Below are 15,371 nucleotides of genomic sequence, written 5' to 3'. Positions count from 1 at the left end.
GCCCGCCACAAAAATATCCCGCCTCCCGAATTAATCACGTCAATAAAGCCGGGCGAGTGGCGCGGCAAAGACGGATCAGCTGATTGCCAATTTACGGGCTCTCGGTTCGCCTCCACGCTCCTCTTTATGATTGCTTCTGTCACATTTAAAGCTCTGTCCCCGGTCCCTAAATCACATTCTGAGCAGAGCGAGTGACGGAAAGAAGGCTCTCGGCCCATCGCGCGCTTGACCCGTGCCGTGACAACGGGAGAGGGGAGCTTGGCACGGAAAGGGAGCAGGGCCGGCCCACCTTCACAGTTGAGAGATAAGCACATTTTCTGGTTCAGCCAACACACCCGCTGAAACACTGCACAGCCCTGTTTAACTAAAACATTAAACCGCGTACATTTTTCAAGTACGGATTATTGAAATATTCTTTCTACTTACTGTCTTGTTTACCAGGGCAGCTTTCAACTCGCGGGCCTTAGGAACATTTTCATAATTAATATCGTTCAATATTGAACAGAAGTTTAACGCCATTATATTCAACAGAACACAGCAATGATGATTTAATAATCATTTGGTAGCCTGGAACACAGAAGAAAAAAGCTGTACTAAAAGTTGCTTCTCAAACTTTTCTCATGCCTATTATTTCTCTCCCTGTTCAGTCAAAGTGTATTACTGCCTAATGTATAATGAAGATTAAACTTTCCCAACATAATTTAGAGAAATAATAAAATGCATTGATATATAATGTATCAATAGGCACTTCATAATGATTTATTTTTAACCTTTATCATCGCTGCTGTATCCCCTGCTGTGCTGAAAACTTCACATTTATGTGGTTACGCTCTGCATGCCATTCTAGATAAACGTGCTGGCTGAACAGATAAAAACTTAAAAATATATGTACATAGGGCACAGAATTCACTTTCGTCAAATTTACAAGTGCGTTGCTTGTGAATCAGTCAACTGGTAGATAAGTCACGTTTGTATACATGTCTGCATAGCATCGCAGTTGCGTGAAGGAAAGCAATCATTTTTTTTTCTACTTAGGTCAGTTTGCGCCGCTTCAGTCCGGTCCACTTTAGAATGGAATTGCGGGGAATTTGTCTCGGTCGTGAGGCTGAGGAATTTCAGAGCGCTGCCAGCTCGCCGCTGCGACCCGTTGCTAAGTGCCAGGGCCTGACCTGCAACACCGGCCGAAGGGTCATTCGGGGTTGGCGCAATGCTTTCGTTTTCTCGCAGTCGACCAAAGTCACACGGTCATATGTCATAGCCTTTCCTTCCCAAGCAGGACGAACCGTGACTCCGACGAACAGCCTGGGAAGCAAGGGGGACCTTTCGTTACTGGGCCGGAGTCTGTTCTTTATAATAAAGCCAACTCACTGAACATCGTGGGGGGCAGTATTCCTCCTTCACCGCACACTACTTACTGTAACATCTCTAGAACCATTACAAAAATACTCCTAATGACAAAAACAAAAGTTATACTTATTAGAATTACACAACACTCAAAAGACCAAATTTATTATTGCTCCAAAGCAACTTAGGTTTGTATGCTTAGCTCTTTACAAGGATTTACTCACTGTTACAGCCTGGAAATTTTTACTGCAGTAATTCAGATTAAGTACCTTGCTAAAGGGTACTACAGCAGAAGTGGGAATCAAACCCAGGTCGTTTAGGAGGAAAGTGATGACTGCAACCACTACACTACCTGCTGCCACTGCTACTTTATTACTCGCGAGAGAAATACAAGAGTGCCGAGTGTGCGGGATCCCCCAGCGCACCTGACCCGTGTACAGCCCGAGGAAAGAAGCTGGACAAACGCACGCTGACGCGAGCCGGTCGGAGACAGTCTTGTGCTATAACCATGTCTGCCGTGTACACCATTAAAACCTGCTACAGCCCCACTTGTCACAAGGGCCCCGGTCGAGAGCAAAGCAGTCACACATGACAAAGGAATGCTGCTACATGGGAAAGTAGGCTGGTGTCTGGCTGCAGCCACTTAGACGTTCAGAGATTCAGAGATGCTCAGTGGACACAGCAGCCAAATATATATATAATATATATATATATATGTCTATAAACGATCATTTAAACTGCCGAGTTCTCGCAACTGCAGCCTCCAGTAGTCTCCAAAACCCTTAAAAGTAAGTCAAGCTGGAAATATGGATTCCAGACTCCTGTAAACATGTCAGTGAGGAATCCTACTGCTACTTTGAGCTATAACTCTGCGCTTGAATCCAGAAGCCCACAGGCATCTGAATGTCACTCACTGCTTCATTTTTGATCATGTCTGGTCAAGTGTACTTTTTTGAAGGACTCTTCACAAAAAACACATTTCCTAGATGTACAGAAGGGTAGAGTGACTGGAATAATTGCAATTTGTTTTCAAAATACTCTGTTGCCTTAGATCCAGGAATAAATGTATCTCCCTAATGAGGGGGCATAATTTCATAGCAGGCAGAGATGGCAAGACAACAACCTGCTAAACAATGAACTTCTGTTTTTTGGTCATCTGCTTTGTCTAAGCAAGCAGATAACAAGTGGATTATTCACTGGAATCATCTTTGGCAGCTGGATGGACAGTTCTGCTACATATTTTTTTTCAGTATAGACTCATAAATAACTGCTGGCTTTTAATCTGAATTACTGCAGTTGGCCTGAAATAAATTATGAATTCTGGACTTACAGTATATAAATTATATTTTAAAAGACTGTGGAATGTGTTTCAAAAGATACTACTTGTTTTGACCTTGAGAGGAATTAATAAGTTCTGCAGTGTTCATTTAGATACAATAAAACTATAACAGTAATACATTTTTCTATTATCATTTCCATTTTTCATTAATCTTTCAATTTATTAAAAAAAAAATATATATATATATATATATATATATATATATATATATATATATATATATGTATGTGTGAACATTTTCAAACTGGCAACTAGTTGCTGAAACTCAAAAACACATAGCTTTCATTGTATTGGCCATTATTCTAAAAGTAATTATTCGTTAGAATTAACCTAGGTGATGAAATGACCGTGGCCTTGTTACTGGCCAATAAAACCTAATTAAGCATGCTGCTGCTGTAAGTGAATTTCTCACCACAAAGCATACAAAACAGTTTTTCCTCTATTTTTATTTATTTTAACAGGCTCTGTGATGAATGCTGCATACAAAGCAGTACTGGTGCTTTACAGTGTAAATTTAGAGATGCATTCGGCAGCACAGACCTTACATACCATACTATACAGTACAGTATGTTCTATGCCACCCTTAGCAGACCTTACAAAGTAATTAGCAGGATCCAAACCCTCTTCACCCCTATTCTCCAGTTCCAAAGTATCATTACATCTCCACTGAATGAAAAAGTGAGAGGTAATGATTCCTTTTTAATACCCGTAGGCATTATAAAAAGTGTTAGGGAAATGGACAGGGACATTTCAACAAAAACGCTAATTATTGGAAAACCGTAAGGGGCAGCGGAATGAGAAAATAGCCTTGGCAAAAGATGTTATAAAAGCGCTGTTCTTCTTTCAAAGCCCTCTTTTTTTTAAACAATACTGGAGAAGTATCTTGTTATATGGGAGGTTTACAGCATATGACATTAGCATACATAAATTAATTAAATTACATGTAAAAAACCATTCTACTGTAAAATGTTAACAATTAAAAGATCCAGTTCATTAGATCTGTTCATAAGATCAAATTTAGTGCAAAACACTGACCCTATTAATTTGATGTATACAATACCCAGTAAGCAAATAATTATTACTGGATGAACACCAGCAAAAAGTTTTGTATGAACGAACATAACAATGAAATAAATAAGCCAAAATAGTAAGGTAAAGCCATCTAAGAATTAGTCTTTCAGCCGTGAGGGTAAGGTAGAAAAATTCATTTGCAAGGAATCATTAATAAGGGAAATAAAAAAAACCAACATTTAAATTGTGCTGTGCTCATCATCATGGCCAGCAGTTGAGTACCGGAAGTACGCTTTACCAGTAGAACATCCTCATGGTAATTTCGAATTTGGTGGAAGCTTGTTCCTGTACATCTGCTCATTCTCTTGCTCAGTTTTTCAGACTGAGCCAGAACCCAAACACATCCCCAGACATCTGACTTGTGACAGTATCTACAGACAGGATCAGATGCCTTAGCCGATTCATTCTTGAGATCCATCTACATCCTCTAACATGTCAAATTACCTTACCACAACGGATGTGCATATGCATCTCTGGAAGTTCCCCACTAATTTTCGCCCCACATATTGCAAACTGCGTTCCGTTGTACTTTTGAGAGCTTTTTAAATTTGTCTGGCAACTAAAATACAGAAGTGTATGTAGATCAACTTGAACCAACTTGTACCAACAACTGATTGCACCAAAGGTTTAATACCTCTACTACAGCTATAAAGTGCACCAAATAAAGCCAGATTGATTAATTGCACCAAATGGAAATTAGCCTTTGTTCAAAATGACGTGTCCAGTGGTGCCGCTGTGGACCCAAGGCTTGAGCCCACCACACGCTCCCTTCCCCCAGCACCTCTGCTCTGAGCTGCTGTGTATTAAATGCACCTCCATCGAAGCAGGCGAGCATGACATAAAGTATTAATCCACAGTGGTGCATGCGGTCGGGTTTTACAAATGAACGACAGAAAGAAAGAAGGGTGGAAGACCCTTTGGTTTATTTATTTATTTTTCTCCACACAAAAGCACACGCAGACAGAGGAGCTGGCGTGAGCGATGGAAAACGGCAACGCACCATGCCGCAGCGGGCCCAGCCTTCCAATGCACATAGATCAATGGGAGGCGACAAACTGGGGAGAGCACAGACAGGCAGATAAGCAGATTCCGACAGGTCTATCTATCACGTCTTAGCCCCTGACGTAAACGCATTTTTTTGCCCGCCTGTAGACCTGCGTATTTATCCAGCCACCTCATCTAAATTGGAGATGCGATCAGTGCATAATGTTGAGACAGCTATTCATTCTTAAAAAAAACAAAACAAAGTCATTGACTGTGTTATTGACCAGCGTGTCATGCGCTTGTGAATTTAAATAATACCTTATTCGTACAGCCGCAACGTAAGAATGACACCAGCTGAATGTTATGATGACAACTGACTGCATTGCAATTCATGATCAAACTGTTTAGAAACGTCTGCTCGCCTTACAAATACTGCAAGCAGACCAAACACGAAAGGGAAAGAATAGCTGGGAACTTGGCAAGTCAGTCCAGATAATGTCTACACGTTGAAATAACTGACTTTATTAAGTCCAATAATGCAGTTTTTAAATATGAACCAAAAAAAAAAAAAAAACAAGGCAGGTTTAATATATTTAAATTAAAGCTAATTTTAAAAAAACACAAGGCTAATGCAGCCGAGCTATTTTAGATTAAAATATTATTTTTGTTTACACCATTTTTTACAAACGCACTACATTAGAATACAATGAAAAAATATTTCAACAATGGAATATTTCCTGATTAATGCAAGAAAATACTGGAAGAAATGTTCCCTTTGCCACATTTCAAGGCAACTGACAAGGCCTTTTCAGTGTATTGCATTTTCAATAATGAGGCAATGTCTTTTGATATGTTAATGCCATCCGTTCACAACTACGCTTTCCTTGTATGATTTACATAACTTCTTTGTGGACAATAAAATGAGGGAAAATGTTCTTTTAAGGCAAAGTGAGTTTTAAAGAGCTTTGAAACTAACACAGACGGGGATCCTCGATCCTGCATGTGCCTAGATGACATAGTAATTAAGTAGCCCTTTTACATGGAAAAAGTTTTAGTGAAGATGAACTGTTTGCACAGGCTGTGTATTTGAGGGGAAAAAAAGACGTGCTTGTCCTCGTGATGGGAATTCATTCATATCGTGATGTGCAAATGTACATTTTCCGAAGACTAATTATACAGGAATACAGATAAGCTGCATACAATGCGCACAACTAGCTTTACGCTAGTTTGACTAGTTTGCCTGAAGGATCTTTTGAGGATTTTTTCTTTTGTTTCCTAGATGTACATTCAAGAGTGTAATTTTTCTCGTCGTCTACTACAGACGCCTGCAGTGAAGTACTCTCGTACACATCACCGACTGTGCAAGACTCAGCTCTGGATAATACTTGCTGTGCAGACCCAGAATTAAGGATGCAAGCATTCAGCACATACTGCACTCCAACTTTATATAAGATGACAGACTAAGCTGCTTCAATAATAAATAACCTTTTTATGCCAAACTAATGGTGGCAGGTTGCACAGTGGGTTGCTTCACATCTCCTGTGGTTGCGGGGCTGCATCCGGTCTCATGTCTGCATGGTCTCTCCCCGTTCGTACGATTTGCCTCCCCACCCAAAAGACACACTTCTCAGGTCACTGTTACTTCTGAACTGTGTGTGCGCCCCCCCCAGTGAAAGAGAAGAGTCAAAGGTGCATCCTGCTTAACCTTGGTTCTGGTCCACTGGAACCCTCCTGGAAAACCAGTTAGTGAAAATGGAAGAATGATTAAGCTAATTTGAAATGTGGCAAGAAAAATGAAAAACTGTCCTTGGAAGGCAATCTTAACTGGTATAAATCCAGGAGACCTTTTTACTAATGTGGTCTTATATGAAATCATTTGAAGACACATCTTATTCAAGTTTATATGAAATGCCGTGGATACGACTGTATGTAATGATATGAACGACGTGGGCCCATTGCACACTGTACTGAGAACATATCATACAAAAAGGTAGTGTTTCCACACCTGTTTCCATTTCTTGTATGTACAAGTTTGATGTATTTATTACCGTTCTTTCAGTAACCAATGAAAATTCATACGAATGAAGGGTGTCAAAGGATAAACTCCAGTTACACACACAAAACCAGTAGTTTAAAAATCACTGTCATTGTGTCACAGTTTCATCCAAATTCATTTAAGAACCCCAATGGTGCAACTTTCACTCTACTCTACTCATTTTCACAACTGAGCAAGTTACCTTTTTAAAAAAGTCAAACAAATACACAATTTGAACAAGGAACATGTATATAGCACATAAAAATGAGAAATGCTGCAGAATTTTTTGCCCATGAATATATGAACATTTAAAAAAAATAAAGAAATAAAATAAAATAAGAGCAGTTAATAGCAGCTATGCACTTGATGGAAACATACTTGTACAGTTTCACTGTATTGTGTTTCTCAAAAATCAGGGCCACACAGGTCTTGATTAGGCTCATAATTGTTATTCCACTGAGTCAATCTTTTCACCACACTCCTCGGAAAAAAACAATTGTTTTTTCCTGCAGGTCTTTATGTAAACTGCTGCTTTACAGTCTACGTTAACCTTGAAAATTCCACTATGTCAACCTCATCTTATATATAAGAAATTTGCTTTTCTTTTTTTTTTTTTAAAAAAAAAGGGACCCAAACAGACAAGTTTCTCTCATATCTGCAAGGTCACATGCCTGTGCTTAATCTCAGCAAAACCACAGTACTGCCAGTGAAATGACAGCACCCACTGCCATTTAAAGATCCTTCCAGCTCCTGTTAATATACTTTGTTACCTGTTCATTGAGGACACATCCTTATTTTAAAAAAATACGGCATGATTCTCTGCAGAGCATGCAACACATCTTACCCCCTTCAGAATCATTTTCTTTCACCTAGGTATACTTCCGCTCATCCGCCGAGAGATCCGGCTATTTTCAGCTGCACCAAGAGGAATCTCTGTGGGGTCAACAGCACAGCCATATAACTTTGTACAAACAGCAAGAAGGACGATCGGACAGCGGTTGGTTGGACAATAAAAACATGGACAATATTGACTCAACCGACCCAAGGAAAACTCACCGACAGACCTCGCAGCTCCTGAGCTACGCGTTTCGGGCATGGGTCCGATTTCAACCCTACCTGTGTGGAGATTGCATGTTCTACGCATGTTCCTGAGGTTACCTCCCAGAGCCCAAAATGTGTTTCAGGTGCAATGGAGACTTTACATTGCCCTGAGTGTGTGTGAGTGAATGAGTATGTGTGTGTGTGTGAGACTGCCCAGTGATGGACTAAGGTCCTGTCCAGGATGTACCCTGCTTTACACCATGTGCCTCGAGAATAGGCTCTGGACCACAGTGACCCTGCAGTGGACAAGTGATTTCCTTAACTGAAATCTACACAAATAAATGTAACCTGAATTTGTTTGCATGGCCTTGCAGCAATAGTCACTTTAGAACTGACTGCTTGGTAATAGCCGGCAGTGGAGCAGTTTGTCTGAAGATATGTTGTGCACAGTCAAAGACTTAATATAATATCTACCTTCTCTTTATGCCACAACGCTCAGCGTTCAAAGAGCAACCGAGTCCTCGGTAATGAAACAAGCCTCCTGCTCTTAGCAGTTCTGCCAGTCAAAACAACACACGACCCCTTTACGAGTCCTTACGCAAGGCACTGGTACAATGCGCTCGCTTCCCGTGCTCCTTACATCCCAGGGTCCTCCACTTTGAGTGGCAAATTAGGCTACCCACAGATTTGTCACCCTCTCTTGCACACGTTTGCACTTAAGGGCGTGCGCGCACGCACACTTATTGGTATTTACTGCGTAAATGGTGAAAAGTGACCACTCCAAAGCTGCTTGGAGTTTGACAGCAGTGATGTTATCAGGACTTTGCGGTTCTTTTCCATTCCAGTTCCCACCTCTTTGCTTTTGAAGGCAAAAGCAGTTAAGATGCCACCGTGCTTTCAGTGCAGATCGTCAACGACGCAAGTCTGAAGGAATAGCGTGAAAACAACTAAAAAAAATAAACGGTTCCCAAATCTAGAAGGAGCTGCAAGCAACATGATTCCAAGATGTGGCCTCTCAGCTTTAATAATTTTGTCTCCTGTGCATTCTTCGTTTACTTGTAGCTCATTCTGACAGACTATGCCACAGTTACAATAAGCAATCTCGCAGGCACGAGTTCAAACTCAAAACACTTTCAGCATAACACGTCTTAGTTTAAAAAAACGGTTTTCTGTATATCGCAGAGATGGCATGGGAAGGAATATTCTTCTGTATGTTTCAGGAAACCTTTAAAAAAAGTGGACATGTGAAGCCGGTGGAACAATAAAAAGAGGACGCGTGTCACGTTGAGCGTTTCAGCCAAAAACAATACGCCAGCATGACGTTCGAACGGAAACTTTGACAAAACCGCACCGAAAAGTTTCAAATGATCTCAATACTACTGTTACCAAGGGGCACAAAAACACAAAAGTGTGGCCCATAGAAGGACTGTCTGCTGCTTACAACAAGCACCACGGGCACAACATTTCTGAGATTCCTGTTAGTCAGCTGCGGCTTCCTGCCCTCAGATCTGACATGAGGCACGCAGCCGACACTAGCCGAGAACGAGCAACGCGAAAACACATTTTTGTCTAAATGGTTTTGTTATCAGAGCGGACGGTGGGGCGGGGAGCGACACGCTCCGCTGAAGCCCTGTGAGCCCGAGCTGCGGCAACACGCCTATGAATCCAAGTAAAAGTGCTGCAGGTCAGAGGACAAATCAACACACATGCTGCGGAAATACGGACTGCATGGGGGACGAGCCTCGGCCTGCTGCCCCGCGGTGGCTTTTAACCTGTAGCTGCCGATCGGGAGCTAAACCAGTGAGAAAGAGCAGAAGGTTAGGACAGCGGATGGCAATCCAAGACCTTGAGAGCCACAAAGTTTTATTTATTTAGCTGACTGTAATTCACTTTGGAGACACCAATGTTATGCCTCTTGTAATTATTTACCCATTTATGCAGCTGGGTAATTTTTCCTGGAGCAATTCAGGGTAAGTACTTTGCTCAAAGGTACTACAGAAAGAGTGGGATTCGAATCTGGGTTCAAAGTCACAGCTCCAGCCACTACACTACTTAACGCTTTGTTTGGGGCAGCAGGTGGTATAGTCGTTAAAACTGTCCCCTTGGAATCAAAAAAACCTGGGTTTGAATCCCTCTTCCTGCTGTTTTAACTCTGCACGATGGAACTAATTTGAACTGATTCAATAAACATTACCCGGCGGTATATACTGGCAAATAAGTAGCTTGGCATACAAAACTAACATTAACACATTGCCTTGGACAAAGCTGTGGACCAAACTGCTAATAAATAATAAGAAAAAAGTCCTGATTCAAACCCGATTTTATTTCGCTGCCACATAATTACTTTAATTAAGTTACTAACAGAGAGAAATAGGAGAAAAAAAAAAAAAGAAGAAAGCGGCAAAACCCAGTGACTCCTGAAAACAAACACCCTGTCTGGAAATTCAAGACCTCATACTCTTCTAGTAAAAAAAATAATCAAAGTCTACAAAGTAAAAATGTTAGCATGTTAAAGTGTTGCTTCTGAGCAACTATTGTTTTTTTTCCCCTTTAGACATTTCCTTTTAAGAAGTTGCAGAAAAAGTGCTTTGTAAATGACAGAAGTTCCTCACATGACGTACAAATCAAGTAAAAGGAAGGAACGAAACTTCCTTACTTTTTGCACGCCACCGTGGGACCACCTCGGGAAGCATGAGATATAAACATGGAAAGCTAGGACCTTAAAATATAATTTAACTATTGCTTAAGGCTAGCTACTGACAGTAACAAACGAAAAAATGCACTCTACTTTGACACAACAAGAAAACAAATCTTGGGAGAGCTTAGCATACTTCCTCTGAGTCAAAAGCAATACTAATAATATACAGGACCTTGGAAACATTTCAGACATTTGTGACAATGTTTTCCCATTGCAGTATCTAACGAGAAAGTTAGCTTGTTATCTTTATTATTCTCTAATCCATTCAAATGTCACATCGGGTATTAACATAGCATGGCACGCATGGCAGTACCCTTCAAAGCCCATGTCTGTACTTGCATTGCCTCCTCTTTCATTTTTTATGCTGTTTAGTAAATAGTAACCGGCACTGCAAAATCAACTCTAAAATAATAAATACATTTCAACGTCTTCACGGGAATCGTACACATCCTTCTTATTAGCAACAATGCAAAGGCAAATGAAGTTAAAGCATACCGCTGTGTACCCGAAGAAATGTAATTTATTGATCTTGCCACAAAAGACACTGAGAAACAACAAATCAAATGAAAAGTACTCAAGGTCCTCCATCTCAACACAGTTAAGACTGCAAGTTTCGTTCCATTCCTTCTCAGAGGAAACTGACAGCAGTTCAAGGAGAGGGTGCGAAGCTCACGGTTTATAAATTTCGTGTTTAAAGCCATTACAAAAAAAACATAACTTGCTGTAAGTCTCTGATAAATTCATCGAGTGCTGAAATTCTGCAAAAAAAAAAAAAAAGAGGAAACATTAAACACTATACTAAGTGCAGATACACTCTTGGTCTAAGACTTTCCTGCATATCCCCATCTGGATTTAATTTTAATCCCAGTCCAGCATCGGACGAGCAATGGGACCTCCGTCGGCCCGCTCGCTCTTGACCTCTACGGCACATCATTGCCCGTGACCTCAAACTTCCAATTCAGGGAACATGTCGATGACATCCATACTGCGTTTAATGTCGCATCGCTTCGGGGCCAGGCACAGACTCTTTGGCTGCTAATTACATATCGGGAAAAAGTTGATGCGCCCAATAGTCATTGCACAAGGTTATTCAGACTTTGCTTTTTGTTTCCGCCACAACGGACAGGGGGTCACCGCATGTGTCCCACATCACAGTATGTAGATCAGGGGACTCCTGAAGATTAGAGAGCTGTTGTTCTGTTGTAGGACACCGGCACACCTCACCAGGGATACCTCCCTGCTCGATTCCACCGTTATTCATTCAAAAGGCTTGACTGCTGAGATACGACATGATCCGGGTGGTGGGAGAGACTAATTAAACCCTGCTCCTTTGAAAAGCTGCATTTACATTCAGAAAACAAATTACCAACTGCGCTTCATTATTACAAACAATTTTTAGCTGTGCTTCATTATTTGGCTTTGTATTCATCTCCAGACTTTCCACCACAGGATGCCCGAGTCGGTCACAAAAGTGACAACGCACATTTGTACCGGCTTATTTTTGCGGCGGAAACAAACCGAGCAAGAGCTGATGCATTGCACATTTGCTGATGCAGCAGTACGTTTCACTGAGGCTTTTCAGATTTATGTTGGATTTTTATTATTGTTATCACTACTACAAAAACCGCTACTGACAACGAATGTTATAGTTATTAGAATTACATAACGCTGAAAAATGGGGTATATTTTAACTTTAATTTTTTTCCCCATTTTGTCCAAGGTGACTTGCACAGCCTGGCTTGCATACTATACTACAGTACAATACAATGATTTACCCATTTATACAACTGGGTAATTTTTATTGGAGCATTTTAGAGGAAATTCCTTGCTCAGGGGTACTACAGCAGCAGAGGGGATTGGAGCCCAAGTCCTTCAATCGCAGGTGACAGCTCTCATCACTAGACTAGCTGTTTCACCCCCACAAATTTTATTATTACAAACATGTTCGATTTCTTTTTGTCAGCTCACTTGTGTTCTGCTTCTTCTTAGAGATCGTCACAGATTTAACTGACCCGTGGCCCTTAGGTCCGTCCAGTTCCTAACGTTCTTCGAGAAAACTCGGCACTCGTGCCCCGAAGGGAGAGAGGAACACGGAAACGCGGAGCTGAGGTGGAGGTGAAGCTGAAGCAGCACGGCGCGGGAACATGTTGCCTTTGGCAAGGCCTCCCTGTGCCGTCCGCATAACTAGGGCAGCCACGGGCCATTAGTGCGACTAGCTCCCTGGCTCAAATGTTCGCCGCCGCCGCCGCAGCCCCTGCCAACGCGCGGAGACACAACTCTTACAGCAGGAATGCGAGGCATTTCCTCTAATGTCCTATGGCTGCGCTGGCTCAGACAACTGACGCTCACAGGCACCCAGATCCTAGAGAATAAAACTTCCACTGTATATACATAAAAAATTCCAACATCCCTTCCAGTTCCTTTTTAGCCCTTTATTCTACACTCCCCACCCCCTCCAAATTTTCTTTCTCCTAATCACTGTGCTTGTTTGAAGCAAGCATTCCATTCTGGCATTTCTGGGTTTTTTGTTTTTTTTTTTTTAATTTTTTTTAAATTTCTTCCAATTTAGAATATCAGTAAGGTTTTAATTTTGTGTAATTTTGTGTTTGCGCTGAACAACTGTAGTAAACTAGTGGGCAAGTGAATGTTATTATGTCCTACATTTCGCTCACATGTACAATTTTGGTGGTACGCTCTCAAGACTAATCTTAATGGTGCTGGTTTGAGTGATAGAAAAATTATTCCACTTGCACTGAATATATAAAGCGATCGTTATTTTATTTCTTGGCAGTAAAAAATATTGAGGAGATGACCCAAAAAGTCAGACTCAAATGGAATAACAGTGAAAGGCCGTGGCACCAAGAGAATATAATCTAAAATTTTGCTTACCATTTACAGAAAAAGACTTCCTTGAAGATTTCAGATTGAAAAGGAATTGATTTTGGGACCCAAAAAGATCAACTGCTATGCAAAACAGAGGCAATTTTATTCTTCGTGTGCTTTATGTCTGCTTTAGGTCTGAGGGTTCCATTAAACTTTTTGCCCTTAGTTGTGTGTGTGTGTGTGTGTGTGTGTGTGTGTATGTGTGTGGGCACAAGACTCTTGCGGAAAACAACCGCAGGCCTTTACCTAAACATAAACAACTTGCTTTACAGGGAACCACAGACATTACCATAGGCCTGTCAGCCACAGAGCGTAAAAGACAGACTGTCAGCGAATCACCGGTTTAATGTGTTCCCACAATGTAAACCATAATGACAAACACATATCATTACAGCACCAATGGGGGGGGGGACCCAACATGCCACCTGAACACACAAACAGATGCACAACCTCACAAATATTGCCACAAAAAAGCCTTTATAGGACTGCCAACAGATGAATCACCCCTTGAACATTCTGAAGCATGATTTTCAGGAAATTGCTTATTATGTGTGCGGCAAATGATGACATTAAGTCGGCGGAAGAATGGGGGGGGGGGGTTCTTATTTTCCTAAATGAAGCAGCGCGTCCACACAAGTGTTCTGTCTCCAGCCTCAGGATCGCTGGTAACCCTGCCCACCCATTCTTAATCTCCCAGGACTGCAGCTGAAAGATGACTCAGTCCATCGAAAGGGGGGGGGACAGGGGTCTCCGTGCAGCCGAGCGAACGGAGCGGTCAAATAAAGAGAATGAAGTGGAATCTAGACGGCTACAGTCACGACAGACAAAACAAATCAGGCCGCAGCTCCGCCCAGGCAGCCCGACAGGAATGTGCGGAGAACAGAGCCTCGGCCATATAAAACAAAGGGGGCGTCGCTGATGAAAGGACACCTGTCATGGTACAAACACAGAGGGCCCCGTGGTCCTCCTACCCCCGTTGCCCTCGCCGTGCTCTCGCTGGCGTCTCTTCTAATGCCCTAATTGCGAGTCGGCTGCCGCGGGTGCCGAACCCGGGCCGCTCCGCACATGTACGCGGCGCGAGCAGAGCGAAGAAGCGGATCCATCTGGGAAAAACATTCCTGGCAGCCGCAATCACATACCGACAACCATTTCGGGTTATCCCGTCAGCCAACACGCTTCCACAAAAGCATGTTTGTTTACGTGCGGCCATGGAAAAGAGTTCTTAAGGGAATTTTAGTGTTTATTCTTGAAAAAATTCCACTTGCGGAGCTGGGGAGGGGTTGGCATTTCAGCAAAACGATCTGCAAGCACGCATGACAACTCTGCTGGCGTACCTACTGCGCCAGTCACCTTCCTCAACCGCTCCGTGCTGCAAAACAAGAGCAAGTTTTACGCGTCCCATATCTCCCCTCAAATATTTAATTAATATTTTTAGTAACGGCGATAAGCAGATAAGGGCTGGAACAGGCAAAGAGGTTCAGCTTTAGTCCCCGAAAACAAGAGAGCAGAGCATACAGGAGGGAGAACATTTTAAAGTCAAAAAGGGGAACCATGACTTTTCAGACTTCGTAAAAATTTCCTGAGAAACCTTAATATGAACAAAAACTCAAAGACGCAAAAAAGAGTCATATCGTTCAGAGTTTTTTTTTTTTTTTTTTTTTTTTTTTTTTTAAATACATAAGTGCTTTGGAGATTCCCTGGCGATGGTACAAATGGCAAAGGTGGCACTGGAAGTGATTGCTGACAACCTTTTCATGCCGGGGTAAAAGCCGAGTCTAAAAGCTCCTTAAACATTTTTAAAATTAAAAAAAGAAAGAAATTAAACGTAAAAACGAAAAAGCGGCCCAGGCCCTCCCTGCTGGCCGGCGGCGTTAAGCCGAAAATGAGCGTGCCACAGGAAGGCGACGGGGCACGGTGTCGGAAGGGCAGCTGCTCTCCGAGAACTGAACTTAGACGGCACAGCTGGAGGTTCGCTG

The 15,371-nt window shown here is 42.0% G+C and overlaps 1 protein-coding gene across 1 annotated transcript in view; it reads right to left on the bottom strand.

The window, feature by feature from the left end:
- Nucleotides 1–15,371, bottom strand: part of crim1 (cysteine rich transmembrane BMP regulator 1 (chordin-like)) — an 81,083-nt gene that overhangs the window by 52,520 nt on the left and 13,192 nt on the right. The window lies entirely within an intron of this gene.

Source organism: Scleropages formosus, chromosome 15, assembly GCF_900964775.1.
Source record: "Scleropages formosus chromosome 15, fSclFor1.1, whole genome shotgun sequence".
Lineage (NCBI taxonomy): Eukaryota > Metazoa > Chordata > Actinopteri > Osteoglossiformes > Osteoglossidae > Scleropages > Scleropages formosus.
Note: the sequence above shows the minus strand (reverse complement) of the source record. Positions and strands in the feature narration are given on the sequence as shown.